Consider the following 20,832-nt stretch of genomic DNA (forward strand, 5'->3'; position numbering starts at 1 on the left):
CTATCATAGATCTTCTGTCCTTTCCTGGTTGTCCCTCTGCCATGAAATAAAGCCGCACCAGCCCTCACCAGATGCCAACATCCCACTCTTGGATTTCAGCCTAAGGAATCATGGATGAAATAATCTTCTGCTCTTTATAAATCACCCAGTCTCAGGTATTGCATTATTTTAACAGAAAGCAAACTAAGACAGAGGTCCCTAAGAAAAGGACAGTAAGTACAGATGTGCATGACTGTCACTGAAAACACGGATCAAGAGTTTGAGGTCAGCCTATGTTACATATTATCTCAAAAAAACAAACAAAGCCAGGATGGCTTATTAAAAGAGCAACGGATGAGGGTGCAGCCTCAAAGAACATTTTATGGTTATAAAGCAGTGATTCTAAACCTTTGGGTGGAGACCCCTTTGTGGGCCGAAGGAGCCTCTCATTGTTTACAGGGGCCACATATTTTGCATACCAGATATCTACATTATGATTCATAACAGTAGCAAAAATTATGGTTATGAAGTGGCAATGAGAATAATTTTATGGTTGGGGGTCACCACAACATGAGGAGCCATATTAAAGAGTCACAGTATCAGGAAGGTTGAGAACCACTGCTATAAAGAACCAAGCCTGGAAAATAATCCATCGGAGACTTTACCTATCGTGCCAATTAGGGCGAATCATTCCCTTGACTAGTCTAGAGTCACCTGGGTTACAGCCTGCTGGGAGTGCCTGTGGAGGAGTATATGTTGATCATATTAACTGAGGTGAGCTTACCTGGTCACTGTGGGTGACACCACTCCCTGACTGGAATCCTAGACTATAAAAATGGAGAAAGAAGGCTGAGCAGAAGCAAGCGCTCATTGCTCATATGACATGAAGATCCGCTTGGCGTTCCTGCTGCCTTGGCTTCCCTGCCATGGTGGATAGAACCAAAACAAGCCCTCCCTTACATTGAGTCACTGTTGCTGGACATTTTATCACAGCAAAGGACAAGTACTGAAGACACCTATTTAAAAAACTTTTTCTCTTAAAAAACCCTTTTTGCATTTATTTATGTGGGAGCGGGTGGGGTAGGTTCTCTCCTACAGCCTTCCAGGTCACTCGTTTGTTTTAGAGTGTTTGCCAGCCTACAGTTCTGGGCCACACATGGCATGAAAATTGCCCAAAAGTTCTTTTTGCCCAGGGGACATCACAGATGTCTGACCTCTGGGTACTCAGAACTCTCAGCCATTTGCCATTGGTGAAGCTGTTCCTTAGGTCCCTAGAAACTAATTGTACACATTAATTTTAATCTCTCATTTCCTACCAAAGACCTTAAGAGAAAGGAGGAGGGAACGATGAGCCTGTTTTCTACATGGGGCCGCTTGGCCCACATCCTTCATGAAGAGTAGAGTCCTGTATCTGCATTGATGATTACATGTATTGTTTAGGACACACCAGGCAACTAGTTAACATCTAACAAAAAATAGAATTAACATACCAAAGACCTTATTGGATAGTGAGGTCAAAGAAGGCGTGCAGTTGTTTTTTTTTTTTTTTTTTCAAACTGAATTGATTTAAAGGAGGATATTAACTAAGCAATGATAACAATAATTAACAATAAATAACAATTATTGTTAATAATTGTGATGATAAATTTTGACTGATAAGTTGGTTGGCTTAATAAATACCAGCAAGATGGGCTGGCTGGCTGGCTCAGCCGCTAAGGGAGCTTGCTGCCAAGCCTGATGACCCGAGTTAGATCTTCAGAACCTGCATAGCAGAAGGAGAAAACTGTCTTTTGTGAGTTGTCTTCTGACCTTCACATGTGTGCCATGGCATTCGTGTATGTATGAGTGTGCATGTGTGTGTACATGCGTGTTAATGTGTGTGTGTGTGTATGTACACACACTACAAAAATGAAAATGTAAGATTTTAGCATTGACTAGATTGTAGGAGGTGTGCCTGGCTGCAGGAAGTACCTTGCTGGAGATGTGTTTTGAGGTTTAATCTTGCCCTGACCCTTTCCTGTCAGGACTCTTGTGTGCTTTCTGGCTAACAGCAGTTAAACAGCTCTGTTCCATTAGGTCCTCCTCATCATGTGTCTTCATAATTGTTCTATTGCTCTAACAAAACACCATGACCAAGGCAACTTAAAAAACAAAGCATTTAATTGGGGACTTGCTTACAATTTCTGCTGGTATAATGCTCTTGTGGAATGGCTACAATTTACCCTTGTTCATTCAAATGCTGATTTCTCTACCCCACTATCTGGTTTCAATCAGGACATTGCATTGTGATGTTTATTCTAAGCATCACCTGTCTCAAGTTTGTGTAAACATGCCACCATTTGTTCCTCTGTATTGTCAATAAAACAACCAGCCAATGCTGAGCAATGGAGAGAATAGGGTGGGACATCCTGGTCTGGAGGGAAAGGAGAAGGAAGCAAGCGGGAGGAGTCAGAGAGGAGAGATTGGCAGGAGAGAACTTGGAACCACCAGGAGAGATGAACCAGACCTAAGATATGGCTAAAAAGCAAGTACAATGTGGGAAATCTGAATGGGAAGAAGCTATGCAGGCTTAGAGGTTTAGGATGAAGTAATTATTGCCCAGCATTGTGCTCTAGGTTAATTAAATAAATCCTAGTCTCTGCATGGTAATTTGGGTATATAGCTGGTTTAAGAAAAACTGCTGTTTAACTAAAAGATAAACCAGTAATAAATGTTAATAATCAACAACAAGTTTCAGAGGGTTATTCCATGACAGGCAGCATGGTAGTTAGTTCATAGCAGGAAGCATGGTGGCAGGCAGACAGGCACAGCACTGGAGCAGCAGCTGAGGGCCCACATCTGATTCAAAAGTTGCAGAGAGAGTGAGGCTGAGCCTGGCATGGGCTTCTCAAATCTCAAAGTCCACTCAAGTGACACAGCTCCTTGAACAAAGTCACACCTCCTGATCCTTCCCAAACAGTTTTACTAACTAGGGATCAAACATTTAAACATATGAGCCTATGGGGGCCATTCAAACCACCACACCATAGACTGAGTCCCTGGGCAAAATGAATCCCTCCCTGCTTAGTTCACTTTATCTCAGGCATTTTTCTATAGCAATTCAGAAGCCAACAGCGATGTTCCTCAGATACATCAGAGACCACAGATACTTGAGAAACACTGCTATGGGGACATGACACCACAGCTGTCCTTTCTGTGTCATTACAATCATTCCCCACAACCTCCAGCTTTGAGTGAATTGATGGATTGCTGAATGGATAGTGGGGAAAAAATGTTTACAGACAACAGCATTTCAAAAACCAAAACAATAGCTTTATGGACCATTGAATATTTGCGGCTTAAAGAAAAGCAACCCATACACAGCACTGTTCAAGGCCAGCCTGAGCCAAAAGAAGACCCTGTCCCAAAACAAACAAATGGAAGAATGGAGATAAGAGGAGAAAGAAAAGAGAATATTCACTCGTAGATAAATAGCCTTTGGGAGAAGGACTATACCCAGCTTAGCCCAGACACTTCTGTTTTTTTGCAATAGGGGTCATCACCTTGATTTTGAAAGTCACCGACTAATGGGAATGACATCACCTTCTCTCATTTCAACATTTTAGTAGGACTTTCAGTCCTCCCAAAAAAACAGGACTCATTTCTCATAGGATATTTTCCTCCTGTTTTTTTTAATACACTATAGCCATCATAAGCATCAGCTCTAAACACTGTTCCAGTGTCCATCTCAAGGGCATTCCCACAGCCACACCTGACAACATTTGCTCAAAACCCCTACACTGTTGAATAACAGACCTATTTTAATTGTCACACACCAAGGAATTAATTCTTACAGTTATTGGTATTGGGTCAATATTTATGTTCCTCATCAAAATTCATACATTAAAATGTTCATCACTGGCCACTCGGGGAACAAGCCTGAGACACCCTCAGCCCAGTGCCACATAGGCCCGGGTGGGCAGGCCACACCCAAGATGACCACTGCTCAGTACCACACAGCATGGGTAGGGCATTGCACTCCTGAGACAACCCCAGGCCCCCAAAGGCCCTGGGTGCCACTAAGATGAGCAAGCAAGTGCTGGAGAGATGGGAGAGAAAGAGAAGCAGAAGGATGTGTGTACAGTGAAGAGAGGAAGGACTGGAGACACAGGCAGTGAGGAAAAGCCTGATGTGGGTGGCCAGAGATACCACCAAAGGCCATGGGGAGGTCCTGGCCCATGCTGCCACTGAGGGTCTGGTTCCATGACCCTGCAGCAGTGGGAAAGTGTTACCACCAAAGGCAAGGTGGACCTCTACACTCTGGGCTGCTGCCTGAAGCCATTGTCGATATCTGGGGGCTGGGCAGAGCTGTCCCCACCCCTCGACTGAGCATCTTGGGAACACTAGCCCCCATAGCATGAGACAGAGAGGTTTGCGGGTGAGTTGTCCCTGCACTAGATGTAGCACTCTAGGGAGCAGGTCCTGCACCTCACCAGGACAGCACAGTAGAGCTGGCCCTGGTTGTAGCTTTTCAGGTGAGCCAGGCCCAAAGGCAAGAGCTTGGGAGAACTAGCGACTTGTCTGCTGTGGGGAGGTGACATGGGCAAGGCAGAGATGGCACCCCACCTCTTTCCCACCTATGGCAGGTAACAGAGCTGGTCTTGAGAGCAGGAGAGCTGGCCCTGTTCCTTGCCGGCTGGGGCACTGGGTGAGAAGCTTGGAGCAGTACTGGAGGTTCACCCTGGTGGTGTGGGTGCAGGAGACCCTGGTGGTATGGGCACTGGAGAGCTGGGCTGGCCAGCTCAGCTACCACCCAGATCCAGGGCTTTGAGTTGGCCCAACCTCTCTCCCACCAGTGAACTGCTGGAGCCAGTGAAGGGGCCAGTCCTGCAGATCCAAAACTACAGGCTCTCTGTGACACAGGGTAATAACAGGATATCCAGGAGGAGTCTCGGGAAAGATCTAGTGTTGATGGTGTAGCCGAAGCCAGAGGCCTCGAACCGGAGCAATGACTCATTGCAATCAACATCTGCAAGTAAAGAAGTGTGGACAAAAGAGTGTATGCAGGACACACTGTGACACACTACAGCTTCCGCAACAAGATTTTTATTTTCTTTTGGGGCCTGGCAGTGACAGGGGTGGAGGGTGGGTGAGTGCAGTGTGGGAACAGGAATGGAGAGGTGAGTGCAATCAGGGTGCATGATGTGAAATTCACAAAGAATCAATAAAAAGTTAAATAAAAAAATTAATCACCAATATAATGGTATGGGGACAGGGACTTAGAGAGGTGAGCCCGTCATGGGGGTAAAGCTGTCATGGATGAAGTTAGTACCTATACTTACTGCTTTTCTAGTTACCCGGGAGAAACTCCTTAGGGGAAGAAGGATTTAACTTGGCTCACAGTTTGAAGGGAATACAGTCCATCATGGTATGGCAAGCATGGCAGCAGAGCCTGTCTCTGTCCACAGAGGCAAAAGTGTGAGGCTGCTTGCTCACATCTTGGTGGGTCAGGAAGCAACTTGGGCTGGAAATAGAGTCCAGCCGTAACCCTCAGTGCTGGTGACCCAGTGGCTGACTTCCTTCTCTAGACCCAATCTTCTAGAGAGCCCACCAGCTGAGGGCTGGTTCAAACACATGAGCCACTCAGGGACATTCCACATTCAAAGGTAGCATTCCACCCTGGTCCCCTTAGGACCACAGCCTATTTCACAATGCAAAAATGCTTTCGAACCAACTTCAAATAGTGTCCACAAGTCCAGTGTCTTCTGAGACTTAAGGTACCTTTTTGACTGTGAGCTCCTGTATAAATAAATAAGAAACAAGTCACCTACTTCCAATATATAATGGTGTAAGACGAACATGGCTGTTCCAAATAGGAAGGGTAGGAGAAGAGTAGAACCAAGAACCAGAGAGCGGAACCAGAACAAAAAGAAACGGCGAGCAGGGCGGGCATTACACTCTACAGCTGCATGTCTGGCGTCTGAGTCTCATGGTGGAATCTGGGCTTGAATATCCTTAGTAGCCCTGTCCCTCCGACTCTGGCAGCACGTTGCCTCTCTCTTGAGTTGTCCAGACCATGCTTGAAACGTCCCTTGGCAAGTGTCCCACATCTCTACACCTCTAGTGTCCTGGCAGTCTAGACTAACAGTTTCAGGCACAGCTCACTCAAGAACTCCATGCATTCACACAGACCCTACTACACACTGTTTCATGTCAGCAGCTGTCCAGAACCTCAGGGCAAGCCTCCAGGACCCTGGAATTCTTGAAAAATGCCTGTAAAAAGAGGACCATGTGGCCACTGCTGGAAATCTGCCGCCAGCTCACTTGGGCCTGTAATACAGCAGCTTCTGAGCACCTGTGTGGCTGAACAGAGCGAACATTTCCCCAGAGGCCCCTTTATTAAAGCCTCTGTCTTCTCGGGCACTCTGGGAAGGCTATCTCCTTTCACATGAATCTGCATATTTTATGCCCAGAGTCTTCAATGGATGTGTCTTGCCCTTCAAGTAACTTTTCTATTCTACTACCTAGTACTTGGTTTCTCTTTAATTGTGTCAATTATTTTTTTAACAGTTTTGGCTGCTTTGTGTGTGTTCTAGTTACACTCTTCCTAACCAAACTGCTTGCTTTTTTCCTCCTCTACTTTCTTTCCCTCTCCTCTGCACTCTCCCTTCTCCCTTCCCTCCTTTTCTCCCTTTGTATCTCCCTCTTCATCTCTCTCCATAAATCAGGCTAAGAAGAGTGAACAGCAACTGTGCCACAGCTTGAATGCTTTGCTGGCTTGTAATGTTCTTCACCAAATCAGCTAATTTTACTGCGTGAAGACACAAAGAAAGGGCAGCTGGCTGTGCGTGAACAAGCAGCCATAGTACACACAGGACCCGCTGGCCTCCGTGTCTCAAACTCTCAGCTCCCAGCTGTGAGAGATGAGGGGCTGGAGAGATGGCTCAGAGGTTGAGAGCACTGGCAGCTCTTCCTAAAGGTCCTGAGTTCAAGTCCCAGCAACAACATGGTGGCTCACAACCGTCTACAGTGAGATCAGGTGCCCTCTTCTGGCCTGCAGGCATACATAAAGGCAGAACACTGTATTTATAATAAATAAGTAAATCTTTTTAAAAATATTAGTAAATTTGAAGCATCCTGTTAGAAATTGTACTCCATGCTAATGGCTCAATTACCTCCAATAAGTTTGTCCTTGCAAATATCAGTGAGCCCAGATACAGACACCGCTGGGTACCTTATGCCAGTCTAGTGGCATCCAGTTTAAAAATAAGCTGACACAGCTGCAGTGCTAATGTCTGTGAACAGGAAACAGCAGGACAAGAGGGACAGGGGCCGCTCATTGCGCCCTCAACGTTTGCTACACACCCCGCAACTGAGCTGATTCCCCTGGTCCCAGGTAACAGGCACACTGTGAACTTCTAAAAGGATGCCCATTAATGTTTACCTCTCTGAGGTGACACTAGTGTGTCCAGAGAAAGGAAATGAAGACTTCTTAACACGCTCTTAACGCCAGACTGGTTCTTTGCTCTGGGACAGCGAGTCTACACGGAGGCAAAGGTAGAGAGAAGAGCGTGCACCCTGATGAGCTCAGCGGAGCATAATTTGTGTTTTCCCAGCGATGGCCGCGGCTGTTTATACAGGTCCTTCCCTTCCAGCCGATATGCAACAGGTAATGCTTCCCCTATTGTCTAACTGGGTTCTGCAAAAGCTAGGTGAATTTCTGCAGCCGGAGGAGCTGAGAGCCGCTCCTCCTGGAGAGTCGAGTGCCCTCTGGTGGGCGTGGGGAAGAATGCAAGCAGCAAAACAAAAATGAACGTGCCCACGTATTTCTCACAGAAAAATCTCAAGGCAAATCTCTGTGTGGAGGATCGCGGCCAATGCCTGCAGACTGAGCACTCGGGGAGAATCGTGAGCTATGGTTGAGAGGCTGTCTCAAAAAACAAAGCAGAATAAAAAAAATGCTTAAAAAAAAAAAAAGAACCCAAAGTCTACCTGTGAGTTCCTGGAAATTCATGTATAGATGCTCATTTTCCTTCAGCAAGGCAGTCTTGAGCAGGGCAGCACCTCAATGCGCTGTTTGCTCAAGCAACAGAGGTGCGAGGTGGATTCAGGGAAGTCTTTTACCAAGCCTGTCACCTACGCCACTCTAACAGCCTGTTTCCCGAATCAAAACTCACTTCCCACAAATGCCTAAGGAAGCTCATGGCTTTTTGGCACTGTCCAACCCACCTTCTCATCTCCGTTCTCTTTTTTCCTTGCTCATCAAAACCAAATGACTAACAATTTTCATTCCCTTAGATACAAATGGCAGTAGAGTTCACTAGTCAGCATACCCTGAGGCCCCAAGCCATAAATCAAAGGGACGGAGTGCTGTTAATGATGGGTTCCAGGGTCGCCCACAGCAGAGCAGGGATTCTGCCTTGGAGAGATATGGAGGGGGAGGTGGGTGGCTATTTCCTTCTCTGGCTCCCACACTGAACTTTGTGGGTGTGTACTTGTATTGCCTAGGGTGAGGCTAGGCAGGCCCTGGATCTGCCTACCAGAGTGAGAAGGAGGCTGTAAGCTGGCATGGAGGTGATGACTACTGTGGGATAGGCACGTAGGTCATTGGCTAAATGGAGCTGATCAGCCCAGATAACGGATACCTGGCATAGCCCAGCTCCCACGAGGACCTGAGAAGAGTCCTCAGCCCCAGGCCACCCCCGCCCACAGTTTCAGGATGCCTGCCAGAGCTACTTGGGCTTTCCACCATAAATCGCAAGGCAGGGTGAGGCACAAGGCCCCAATTAGCTTCTGCAACCGGCCTTCTGGAAGCGCCACAGTCATTTAGCCGAGCCAACTGTGCCAGGCCTCGCCTTTCCATAAACATGGGCTGATGAGATGGTGGATGGTTCTGGCTTCCTGACCAGAAATGCCAAAGTTCAAGGCCAGACAGACATGGATCCTGGAAGGAGCAAGAGTCAACTCAGGAACAGTCCCCAATCACGAACTTCTCTATTTTCAAACAAAACCCCAAATGTTCGATTTTACCAGTAAAGACTCAGGAACCAGATGCTGGGATGAAAGCTTGCTCACTCAGAGAGGCAGAGAAGGCACCCAGCTGACCTTCCTGCTTAGGAGATGTCCCAGAAGGTGGGGGGGCCCTCTTCTTCATGCTCTCTTAAATACCCTTCAAACAAAATATCTCTCCTTTCTACTTCCTGTGTATCTCTCTGTCCATCCTCCAGACTTCCTGTTTTGTTTTGTTTTTTTTTTTTTTCTCTAGGCTCACTCTCTGTCAACTGGTTGCTTGCTTCGCCTCTTGACCTATGGTTGGGTTTATTTAATCCAGTTTTAAAGGTGTGTGCTAGGGCTGAGCCACACCGCAACTAGAAACAGGTTTTTCCAGTCCACAGTCCTGGGGTTCACAGTGTGATCAAATATTCTGCAACACTTCTGCTGTCACCAAGCCATCTGAACTCTGGTTTGGGGTTATCTGCCTTCTCCCTGGGTTCCATTCAAGCCTGCCCAGCTCTTCTCACTGCTCAGCGAGGCAGGCAGAATGATTTGTGCACCTTGGTTAGGATATCTACTCTGTACTAAAATCTGAGATTTCCCTTCACAGGTGGACCAAAGACCTACGAGGTCCAGGAAATCTGTCCTATGTCACCTGCCACCTGTCCCTCAGTCCCTCTCAGCGCATCCTCTAGGACACCTTCCCTCCAGCCCATGGCCTCTGATTTTACTGTTGCATGCTGGGCATACTCCAGTCCCGGGGCCCATGGAGAAGCTACGCTCCCTGCCCTGAAGCACACACAGTTGAGATTCCCTGCGATTAAGAGTAGTCGCTGTGCCCCAACTCTTCAGCACTTGCTTTATTCCACTCCGCAGCATTTATCACCCCAGAGCACATGGAATAGTTTATGGTCTGTCTATGCACAAGAACATATAAAAACAAAGAAGGCAGGGTTTTCATTGTTGGCCTTTCCCTTGTTTAGGACAATCCCCGCTGCGCTTCTGTCTATAGCATTGTTCTCTGTTGTTACCTTATACAGAATCAGCATGTCTTTCCTCCTTGCTTTTGCTTATCTGTTTTGGTTTTCTGAGACAGGGTCTCAATTACAGCTCTGACTGGCCTGTAACTTTTAATCCTCCTGCCTCAGCGGCTTCAGTATTGGGATTACCTGGCCTACCTACTTCCAACTCTCATTCAAGGAACACATAATAATCATGGAGTAAGGCACCATGATTATTGAATTCTGATCCTGCACTCAAAGTTCATATGTGAGGCCCAGCCCCTGGTTCCTCAGAATCTGACGTAGGAATGGAGACAAGGCCTTTACATGGGCAGTTAAGGTTACATCGGGGAGGGCCTAGTCCATATTGACTGATGTCCTTGTCAGAAGAAAATACCTGAACACATAAGTGACATCAGACTTTTCTTACAGAAAGACACCCATGTGAGAGGAAGTCAGCAAAATTACTGTGCTGGATAGTTTTATGTGGACTTGACACAAGCTAACATCACCTGAGAGGAGGGAATCTCAATTAAGAGGATGCTTCCAAAAGATGGGGCTGTAGGCAAGCCTGTAGGGCATTTTCTCAATTAGTGATTGTTGGAGAAGGAGGAAGCCTCCTCCCATTGTGGGTGGTGCCATCCCTGGGCTGGTGGCCTTGAGTTCTGTAAGAAAGCAGGCTGAGCAAACCAGAGAGAGCAAGCCAGTAAGCAGCACCCTCCATGGCCTCTGCATCAGCTCATGCCCCCAGGTTCCTGCCCTGGCTGAATTCTTGTTCTGACTTCCTTAGATGATAAACAGTGATGTGAAAGTGTGAGCCAAATAAACCCTTTCCTCCCAAGTCACTTTGGTCAAGGTGTTGCATCACAGCGATAGCAACGCTAACTGAGACAGTCCCACAGCCTGCAAATATCTGACAGCCGATGGCTGCCTTTGGAAGCTCAGGAACAGAGGTTGCCTTGGCAGCTCTGGACTGCCACATGCTCGTACGGCTTTAGGGACTGGCCTAACTGAGGCCGCGAGAGAATGAAGAAAGGATAGATACACAGACAGAAGAGCTGAGGTGGGGTGTGCTGGGATCTCTGATGGAGAGGATGCAGCACCCCGGAAGCTTGGCATGTTTATTATAGACATGAGCAAGGAGGCATGGTTCGATGATCTTAGGAGGCGCAGTCTCTGTAGGGGAGCAGATTTCAGGCTGCAAACATCCGAGGGAGAAAGCTAGGATGGGCATTTTCTACACACACCATCAACACTGACCTTCAAACCAGAGACTATGGCATCCCTCTAAGTCTCACCTGGGGAAGGATTTGCCATTCCCATGGGTCTGAGGCATTGGTCCTTGGTATGGCTATGCCTATGTCAAAAACACACATTCACTCAGGAAATCACTCACTTGCTACTGTGGACCCGCCTCATCATCATCCACTTTCCACAGGAAGACCGGTACCCACTGGATAGCCTTTTTACCTGGAAAAGCTGATTTGAAATGCAGATGGTTTCCCCATACTCTCTACACACAGTGTAGGGCAGCCATACTGGAGGGTCTCAGAATGAACATGCCACCAGCCTGCAAGGTCAGTGGAGTTGGCTTTGTGTATGACAGCTCTGAGCAGACTCAAGAGTCAGATAAGCATACAACTAGGGGAACTCATAACAGTCATTGTCTTAGTAGCTGCAATACCCCCAGGGGTCATAGTTGACACGTGCTGAACTATTTATTCTCTCAGCTGCTGGGACTCATCCATGCGAGACAGGAAACATTAGTAAGGAGGCAGCTGACTATCAGTGGAAGCAGAAATGGAGTCATTTTTTATTTCGCCTCTCATCTGTTCTGCTCCTCTTCCTCCAGATCTCAGCTCACTGACTTCCCCATGCTCCCTAGTTTGCTCTTTGGTTGATTGATTTTATGTGTGTGGGTGTTTTGCCTTCATGTATGTCTGTGTACACACATGCATGCTGTGTCCCTGGAGGCTAGGCTGGCATCCAGAGCCCCCAGTTGGAGTGTAGACAGCTGTGAGCTACCCTGTGGGTGCTGGGCATTGAACCCAGGTCTTCTAGGACAGTAATCAGTGCTCTCAACTGCTAACCCATCTCTCCAGCCCTGTTTGTTGGTTTGAGGCAAGGCATCATGTAGCTCAGGCTGTCTGCAAACTCACTATGTAGTTGAATATTACTTTGTGTTCCTGGTTGCTTATTGGAGGAACCCTACTGCTTGAGGTTGTAGTTCTTGACTGGATAGACATTCTGAGCTCAGTGTTAAAGTGCAGAACTCACTCTCTCTTTCCCAGCAGGGCCTCTTGCTGTCTGCTTAACTTCATCTGGAGAGTGTCTTTAAATACAGATGCCCCTAGCCACATTTAATATACAGCCTTTGACACAGCTCCCTGCTAACTGCCCCCTCTCTGTGCCTATAGGATAAGTAGGTACTGTGTTCCCATTCATATGATAGGAGCTTGCTGTTTAATGCAAATCAAGCATCCTTGAAGTGTCTAGTTCCAACCAATTATGTACACCTATCCTTGGAGTCCCCTACCTGCTCCCCAAGGGGTATATAACCTTTGTTCTCTGGAATTAAAGCTGAACTAGCTTTCTGCAGTAGTTCCTGGGTATGTGATCCTTGTGTGGTGCTCACTAGCCATTCCAGGCACACTCCTCCCCCTTCCGACTTCGTGGGTTGCTGGGAGACAGCCCCCAGGAAGGAGGAGAACCATCAGTTGCTGTGAAGCGAGCACTCTGTCCTGCCACACCCTCCTGGAACTGCTGTCTCCACATTCTGCATCACCACAGGCCACACCAGTAGAGGAAGTGACTACTTGGACTGCAACCTCTGAGCTCATGAGCTGAAATAACTCCGGGTTGTTAATGTCAGACATTCTGTCACAACAACAAAAACGTCTAATGCCTACAAGCCAACCCATTGTAAACTGGAGACAGAAGTGTGTAATGAATTTCTTACACATGGCTTATTGAACATCCCAGCTGAGCCATGGAGCCCACTGCAGTCTCTGCTGTTCCTCATGATCACAAAGATGTCTAAGAGACACAACTTGCAGCTGCCACCACCCAGCACTGAAAGAGAAGAGTAGGCTACATATCATTGTCCCAGTGTCATACTTAGCTGTTGTCAATTTGACACAAACCTGAGAAGAGTTGGAGTCTCATTGAGGAATCAGCCTATCACCCTGGCCCAGTGTGTCTGTGAGCATTTTCTTAATCGCTAATTGACGTGAGAGGGCCCAGACCACTGTGGGCAAGTGGGTTTGGGTAGTTTAAGAAAGGTAGCTGAGCCAGCAAGGGAAGCAAGCCAGTAAGCAGTGTTCCTCCATGGTCTCTGCTTCAGTTTCTGTCTTGGCTTCCCTGGAAGATGGACTATAACATGGAAGTGTATTGGTGTAATGTTCTTTTAAAATGTATACACCTTATCCTTGTTCATTCAAATGCTGATTTCTCCCGCCACTCTCTGGTTTCAATCCGGATATTGCATTGTGATACTCATTCTAAGCATCCTGTCTCAACTCTTGGGTAAACAGGACAAAATAAAGCAACTAGACACAATATTGAGCAGGGAGGAGCCAGAGGACAGGAAAGAGGGGAGGATCCAGAGGGCAGGAAATGAGTGGGAGGAGAAGGTGTGAGAGGAGAGCGAGGAGAGAGAGCTGGAGGAGAGACCTTGGAACTACTTGGAGAGATGGACTGGACCTAAGATATCACTAAAAGCAAGTATAATGTGGGAAATCTAAATGTTAGGAAACTATGAGGGCTTGGAGGTTTAGCATGGAGTAAATATTGCCCAGCATTGTGTTCTAGGTTAATTAAATAAACTTGGTCTTTGTGTGGTGATTTGGTTATACAGCTGTTTAGGACTAACAGCAGCTTTACTAAAAGATAAACCAATAGTAAATATTAATCCCATTTACAACAAATGGCACCCAACATGGGGCACAAACCCATGACCCTGGGATTAAGAGTCCCATGCTCTACTGACTGAGCTAGCCCAGACCTGTGGGCAGGTGGGTTTGGGTAGTATAAGAAAGGTAGCTGAGCCAGCAAGGGAAGCAAGCCAGTAAGCAGCATTCCTCCATGGTCTCTGCTTCAGTTGCTGTCCTGGCTTCCCTGGAAGATGGACTATAACACGGAAGCGTAAGCTAAAATAAACCCTTTCTTCTGCTGAGTTTGTTTTGGTTAACTGAGCACAAGAGCAAACTAAGGCTCCATAGAAAAGACCAAAACTCGTTGTATGATTTCTGCTGATGGTGTTTGTTTTTATGCTGCCTTCTTTTTGGTTTTTATTTTTTTTTTTTTCATGTGTATGGGTGTTTTTCCTGAACAACATGCATGCAGTACCAGCAGAGACCAAAAGAAGGGATCGGATCTCCTGGAATAGAGTTGCAGACAGTGGTAAACCACACACGGATGCTGGGAATGGAATCCAGGTCCTCTGGAAGAGCAGCACGTGATTTTAACTGGGGAGCTATCTCTCCAGACCCTGCCTGCACTGTCTTTTTTTTTTTTTTTCCCTCTAGCCATCATCAGTATACTGGGCTGAGATGGTGACAGGAAGAAACAGGGAAACAGCAGCTGCTGAGACCCTAAAGCACCTGGTGGCCATGCCAGAGAGGCAGAAGTTTAAGGTGAGGATTTTAAACTTAAACCCTTCTACGCTGGGACCCATCTGTAGCGTGGGAGTCTTTGTTCTGGAGTTCCAGACTCTGGCAGAAGCCTTAGGGTCAAGAGACTCCCATCGATGAGTGGATAGAATGTTAACCTTGGATGTGACCTCTCAGCAGACTTAGTTCTTCACATCTTTGAGACTGATGAGGAATGTCTTAGTTACTCTCTCCTTGCTGTGGAAAAACACGCTGACAAAAGCAACTCAAGAGAGAAAAGATTTATTTTAGTTGACAGTCCCAGGAGGATATAGTCCATCATGAAAGGAAAAGCATGGTGCAGGAATAGGAGGATGGCTTGGTTACATTGCAGCCACACTTAGGAAGCAGAGAGTGAATGGGATGTGGGACGGGGCTATAGAGTTTCAGGGCCCACCCCCTGAACCTCCAGTGAGGCTCCACCCCTTAAAGATTCCAACAACCTTCCCAAACAGTGCCACCTGCTGGAGGAACAGGTATTCAACACATACATTCATAAGGGACATTTCATAGTCAAACCACCAGGGATCTACCTCTTCCTGGTCCTAAAAGGACTGCTAAACAGTGTTAAGAATCACTATTAACGTTAATTATAAGATCTTCTTGTAAGCATGCCTTCTGAGGTTTGCTTTATTGTAAGTGAGCAAATATGGTGGGGCATGGGGATGACTTGACTCCCCATTGACAGGCTCCTGATACCCTGGCTGCCTTGAACAAAGAAACTCCAGTCAAGCAGGCAGCCGTTATAGCATTATCAGGTGCCATGGTGCTATGTCATTGCAGCAGCCATTTTGAATATTCCCTGGCTGTCTTGAGGAAGCTGCAGCTGCTTGCCGCTGACATGTGGCCCCAGCTATGAATGCGACACTGAAATCTCCCTCAAGTCTTTCTCAGGCAGAGGGGACATATTCTCTGGGGCCTAGCGGAGGGACAGTTGTGACTTTTGCCATGAACAGGGTATCACAATCCTTCATTTGCACAAAGGCCTGCTGGGGATTGGTGCGGACACTCCTATCCTGGCAAAGTAAGTGGGCTGTTGGGCTCACTTCAGGGGTCGTGTGGGAGATACCCTCCTCTGCTGATTCCTGGTGTTGGGACATTCAACCCAATTAAACGATTCTCTGCGGTGATGTTTTCTGGCCATCCCTGGTAGCCATCAGTACCAGGCTTGGCTGACCTGGTAAACCGAAGGAAGCAGAGGCATTGGTGGCACAGACCCTGGAGTAGCTGTGGCAGGGACAGCAGAACGTCTACTTGGAGAGCTACGGACGCGTCAGAGCTAGAGCGCTGACAGCTCTGACAGGCGCAGAAGTGCAGGAGCCCCATGGGCGCTGGCTGGCGACCCCCGATGGCCACAGACGAGGTGAGCTACAGGAACTGCTGAGGGCGGAGATGGGGCCGGTAAGAGCAGCAGTGGCGTGACCCCAGAGAAGGCGGGACAACAGCAAGATCGCCGCAGAACAGTCGAGAAGACAGTGACAGCGACACCAGCAATGGTGGTGGCAGATGCTGAGGTGGTAGCCCAGGAGAAGCGCATTAGTCTCTGTCTGGGCCTACACAGGAGCAGAAACGCTTCTTACTGTAGGGCTAAACTCTTGGGTCCCTGCAGATTCTAGGGTGCTCCACCCACTGGGACCCTGCTCACAGATGCCTCGCCCACCACCGACGCCCCGCCCATCACTGCTGCCCTGCCCACCGCTGCCAAGGAGCCAAGGTTACAGAACCCTCTGAAGAATGAAGCAGAAGGGCCACCTTCACCAGCCGCAATTTCTCCCCATATAAAGGGAAGGGACTCCAGCAGGCAGACCGGTAACATCTTCAGGCTGGCATTACAGTTCTGAGGAGAATCTAATGACTGTCTGTTTTCCATGCCAGCAGCCCATCTTATCCGCCACTGTCCAGGGAGGGTGGGGTGGCACACAGACAGCCTGTGGTGGTTTGAATGAACTTGGCTCCCCGTTGGTGGAACCCTTTGGGAAGAGTCAGGATGTGTGGCCTTGTTGGGAGGAAGTGTGCCGCTGGGGGAGGGCTTTGAGGCTCCAGAGGACTTGAGCCATCCCAGCGTCCTCTCTGTCTGTCTGTCTGTCTGTCTGTCTCTGCCTTCAGTCTGCAGATCAAGATGTGAACTCTAGGCTGTTCTTGTGCCTTTGCTCTGCCACCATGGACTCTTAACTCTCTGAAACCGTAAGCTCCAGATTGAATGCTCTCTTGTATAAGTTGCGTTGGTCACTGGTGTTTTATCACAGCAATAGAAAAGTAACTAAGACAGAGCCCCACTTAGCATCAAGACGGACTCTACAAAAACATCAAATGATACAATGTCAGGATTGTCACAATCACTCTGTGAGTAAAACTGGGTCCTAACAGCTTGGCCTTAGCGTCCCTGTTGATTCTGCGCCTGGTCTCAGCTGATAGCTAAGTGGCAGGCAAAAGGCACTGTCATAGGAGCCACACCACTAATGCGAATGTGTGAACCGAAGGTGAGCCAGGAGATCTAAGGATCCTTAACTAACACAGGCCAGCTGGCACTCAGGAAGCTGAGGCAGGAGGACTAGAAGGTCAAAGCCATCTCAGATTACACAGTGAGACAAACTAAAAACAGGCTAAAAAGCAAACAGCAGCAACAAGGAAACAAAACAAAAATGAGGGGCCTCAGAGATGGCTCAGTGCGTAAGAACCCTTGCTGTGGCTGCAGACCTGGGTTCAGTTCCCAGCACCCACACGGTGCTCACAGGGCTCTGTAACTCCAGTTCCTGGGGATCTCCAGCCCTGTTCTAGATTCTGCGGACACCAGGCATGAGCATGATGCCACAGACATGCCTGTAGGTGAAACATTCACACAAACAAAATATAAATCAACCAACCAACCGCCCAACCAATCAATCAGTGAATCATTTCTTAGCTCTGTATGAATCAATCAGTGAATCATTTCTTAGCTCTTGATGTAGCTGAAGCATAAGTTCTGGGCTGGTATGCAGCTATGAGTCGAAAAAACAGGTTCACTCATTCCTTCGCCAGCTACTCAGTCCTTTCAGTGTAAGGGAGAAGTGAGCACGGCATCTGCCTTCTTTATCAGCTTGTGCCTGAGTTGGGGAGCAGCCATATGAGCAAGAGCTGCTCCTCCAGGGATGGGCCCCGGCCGGGCTCCCCTGACGAACTCCAGGTACCTAAAGTGGCCACACTTTTAATTTGGCACATTAATCTTGCCCAGGTGGGGAACACGTGTCAGGAAAGAGAGGCATCTGCAAAGCTCTCTGCCCCATAATTCTCTTGGTTTGACTGTGTGACCCCCAAAGGCATCTGTGACCTCTCTCTGTGTCATTCAGGAGCAGGACCAGATTTGACTGTTAATTTGTACTGTGCAAACAAACCCATGGGCAAAGAGCCATTGTTGGCATTTAAAACACAACTTACAAAAAAAAAACAAGAGAACAGTGCACCGAAGAATAAAAGGACCTGTCAATCAGCAGTGCCCTTCTGTGCATTCAGCCTGTCGGAGCTCTGCCACCTAGACCTGATGCAGGGGAGCTTCTCAATTAACAGGGACTTAATGGGAGGAAGTGCTGGTTTGGTGAAAACTTTACGGAGCCTCAGGGAGGCCCCAGACTGCAGGGGTGCTTCTCTGCCTGCATAGGTCACAGCTCTTCGCTCCGCTTCCCTGGGACACCCGCCTACAAGCTGCTCAGACAAGCTGGAGAGGATGAATGTCAGCATACAACAGCCTTCGTACCAATAAGCACCCCTGTGACAGACAGAGGACAGTGCAAAGTCTTGGTGCTGCACACCCCTCCCCTTGGGCCCGTCCTCCTTCTAGTCACTCACCCAGGAACCCCACACAACAGAGGAAGGGGCCACAGGCACACATTCACAGGGGCAAACTGTTGGCAGCGAGATGACAAGAGATGATACTTTTTGACCCCTAGCATATCACAAGCAGGTGATGGGGAGCCGATCCTGCTGGAGCTGGGCCTTTGTCACTTCCTGCGTGGGCCAGGCCCACAAGTTTCCAACTTGGCAGCTTGAGCTGAAGGAAGGGTAGACAGATATCTCTGATCACAGAGCCACCTAGGCCCCCAGGCTGACCTGGTACTGTGGTGCCATCGTGCCCGCTTTCAGGTTCTGCCTCAGGTTCATCACACCGCTAATTACTCCACCATATGTGACTTAAATTGTTTCAAAAGACTTTTTTTTTTTTCCCCATTCAGTATCTCTTGTCTCAGCAACCATTGTTGAGACTGCCATGGGCCCACTTGCTGGAGAGCCCAGAGAAAGTTCTTTGTTTCTACAAGTTAATCTCGTTCTGTTCTTGAGAGACATAGTAGAAAGTAACTGTAGGCTGAGGAAGGGGAGACCCAGTTAAGAAATGGAGTCACTCATGAATCTGCAGGCAAATGGATGGAACAAGAAAAAAATCACCCTGAGTGAGATAACCCAGACCCAGAAAGACCCACTTATACGTGGATCTTAGCCATATAGTACAGGGTAAACATACAGCAATCCACAGACCCAAAGCAGCCAAGAAGGGCCCAAGGAAAGATTCTTGAATCTCACTCAGAACAGGAAATACAATAGACATCTGAAGTAGCTGGAGGGAGGGAACTGAGTGTCAGGTGGGGTGGGAAGATAACGAGGAAGGGGGTCAGGTGGGCAGAAAGAGAGGAGGAGGGCTGGTGAGGGAAAGACCTGGGAGAGGGAATGGAAATCAGTGTGGGGCATCTCTGGGACAGGGGAAGCTACTGGGAGTCTTTGGGGGTGATGCTAGTAGAGACCCCAAGCAACAGGTGTTAAGGAGCATAAAGTCAGCAATCCCTGTAGCCAGGTGGGACTCCCAGTGGAGGAGGTGGGGACAGCAACCCACACAAAAACCTTCAACCCAAAATGTGTCTTGTCTACAAGAGGTGTAGGGGCAAAGATGGAACAGAGATTGAGGGAACATCAAAACAGTGACTGGCCCAGCTTGAGACCCATGCCGTGGGAGAGGGCCAACACTGTCACTATTAATGATGCTCTGCCATGCTTGCAGACAGGAGTCTAGCATAACTGTCTTCTGAGAGGCTTCGAGCAGCAGTTGATAGAAACAGATGCAGAGAACCAAGGCTAAGCAATGGGCCGAGCTCAGGGGATGCTGTGGAAGAGTGGGTGGAAGGACAGAAGGAGCCAGAGGGTCAAGGAAGACTACAGAGCAATTTAACCTGTGCCCAAGGGGGCTCACAGACACTGAACCACCAACCAAAGAGCTTATACGAACTGAACCTAGACCCCTACACAAATGTAGCAAAAATGCAGCTTGGTCATCATGGTGGGTCCCCTAACAATACAAGTAAGGGCTGTCTCTGAATCTGTTACCTGCCTCTGGTCACTTTCTTCTGCCTGGGCTGCCTTGTCACACTCCCTGGTGGGAGAGGATGCCCTTAGTCCTTCCATGATTCAAGATTCAAGGGTGGACTGGTACCAACTGGGTGCCTCCCCTTCTTGGGAGGAAGGAGGGGGGATGGGAGGAAAGGGGTTGGGACTGGGAGGAGAGGAGGAAGGGGGCTAGGATTAGAATGTAAAGTGATTAAATAAATAAATAAATAAATAAATAAATAAATAGATAGATAGATAGATAGATAAATGGAGAAAAATAAAATAGTAACTAACTATAAGAAAGAAAAGAAATGGAGTCACAAGTGCTATCCTGCCATAATTGCCACTATAACACATGAATGATTCACCTTACTTGTAGGAAAAGCCCAGTTTATCATTGAGGTGTGAACTTGGTGTGAATTCCTTCATCCCTTATGCTCTACCATCTATGCTTCTAAAGATGTTGAATTGGAATGAGATGTAGTGTTACAGACCTATAATCTCAGCTCTTGAGAGGCTGAGGCACGAGGGTTGCAAGGTTGAGGCCAGCATGGGCCATGTTGGTGGGTCCCTGTCATGAACCAAAAACAACATCTCAAATTAGAAAGGACTTCAAGACAAACCTCTTTGGCTTCGTGGAAGGAGAAGGGAGGTTTAGATTATTCACTGGTAATCAGACGCCCTTACTGGGAACTGTCTGCTGATTAGGGGCTGTGTGCACCCACGTGTGTGAGGGGTGGGGCTAAAAGGTGGTAGAGAGGCACACTAAAGATCACCCAAGGGAACTAGGAAAGATCATCCTGAGTGAGGTATCCCAGAAACAGAAAGATACACAGGGTATAGACTCACTTATAAGTGGATAATAGACATATAGAATAAACCTA

Source organism: Psammomys obesus, unplaced genomic scaffold (genome assembly GCF_907164565.1).
Source record: "Psammomys obesus unplaced genomic scaffold, mPsaObe1.curated_primary_1811, whole genome shotgun sequence".
In the NCBI taxonomy this organism is placed as follows: domain Eukaryota; kingdom Metazoa; phylum Chordata; class Mammalia; order Rodentia; family Muridae; genus Psammomys; species Psammomys obesus.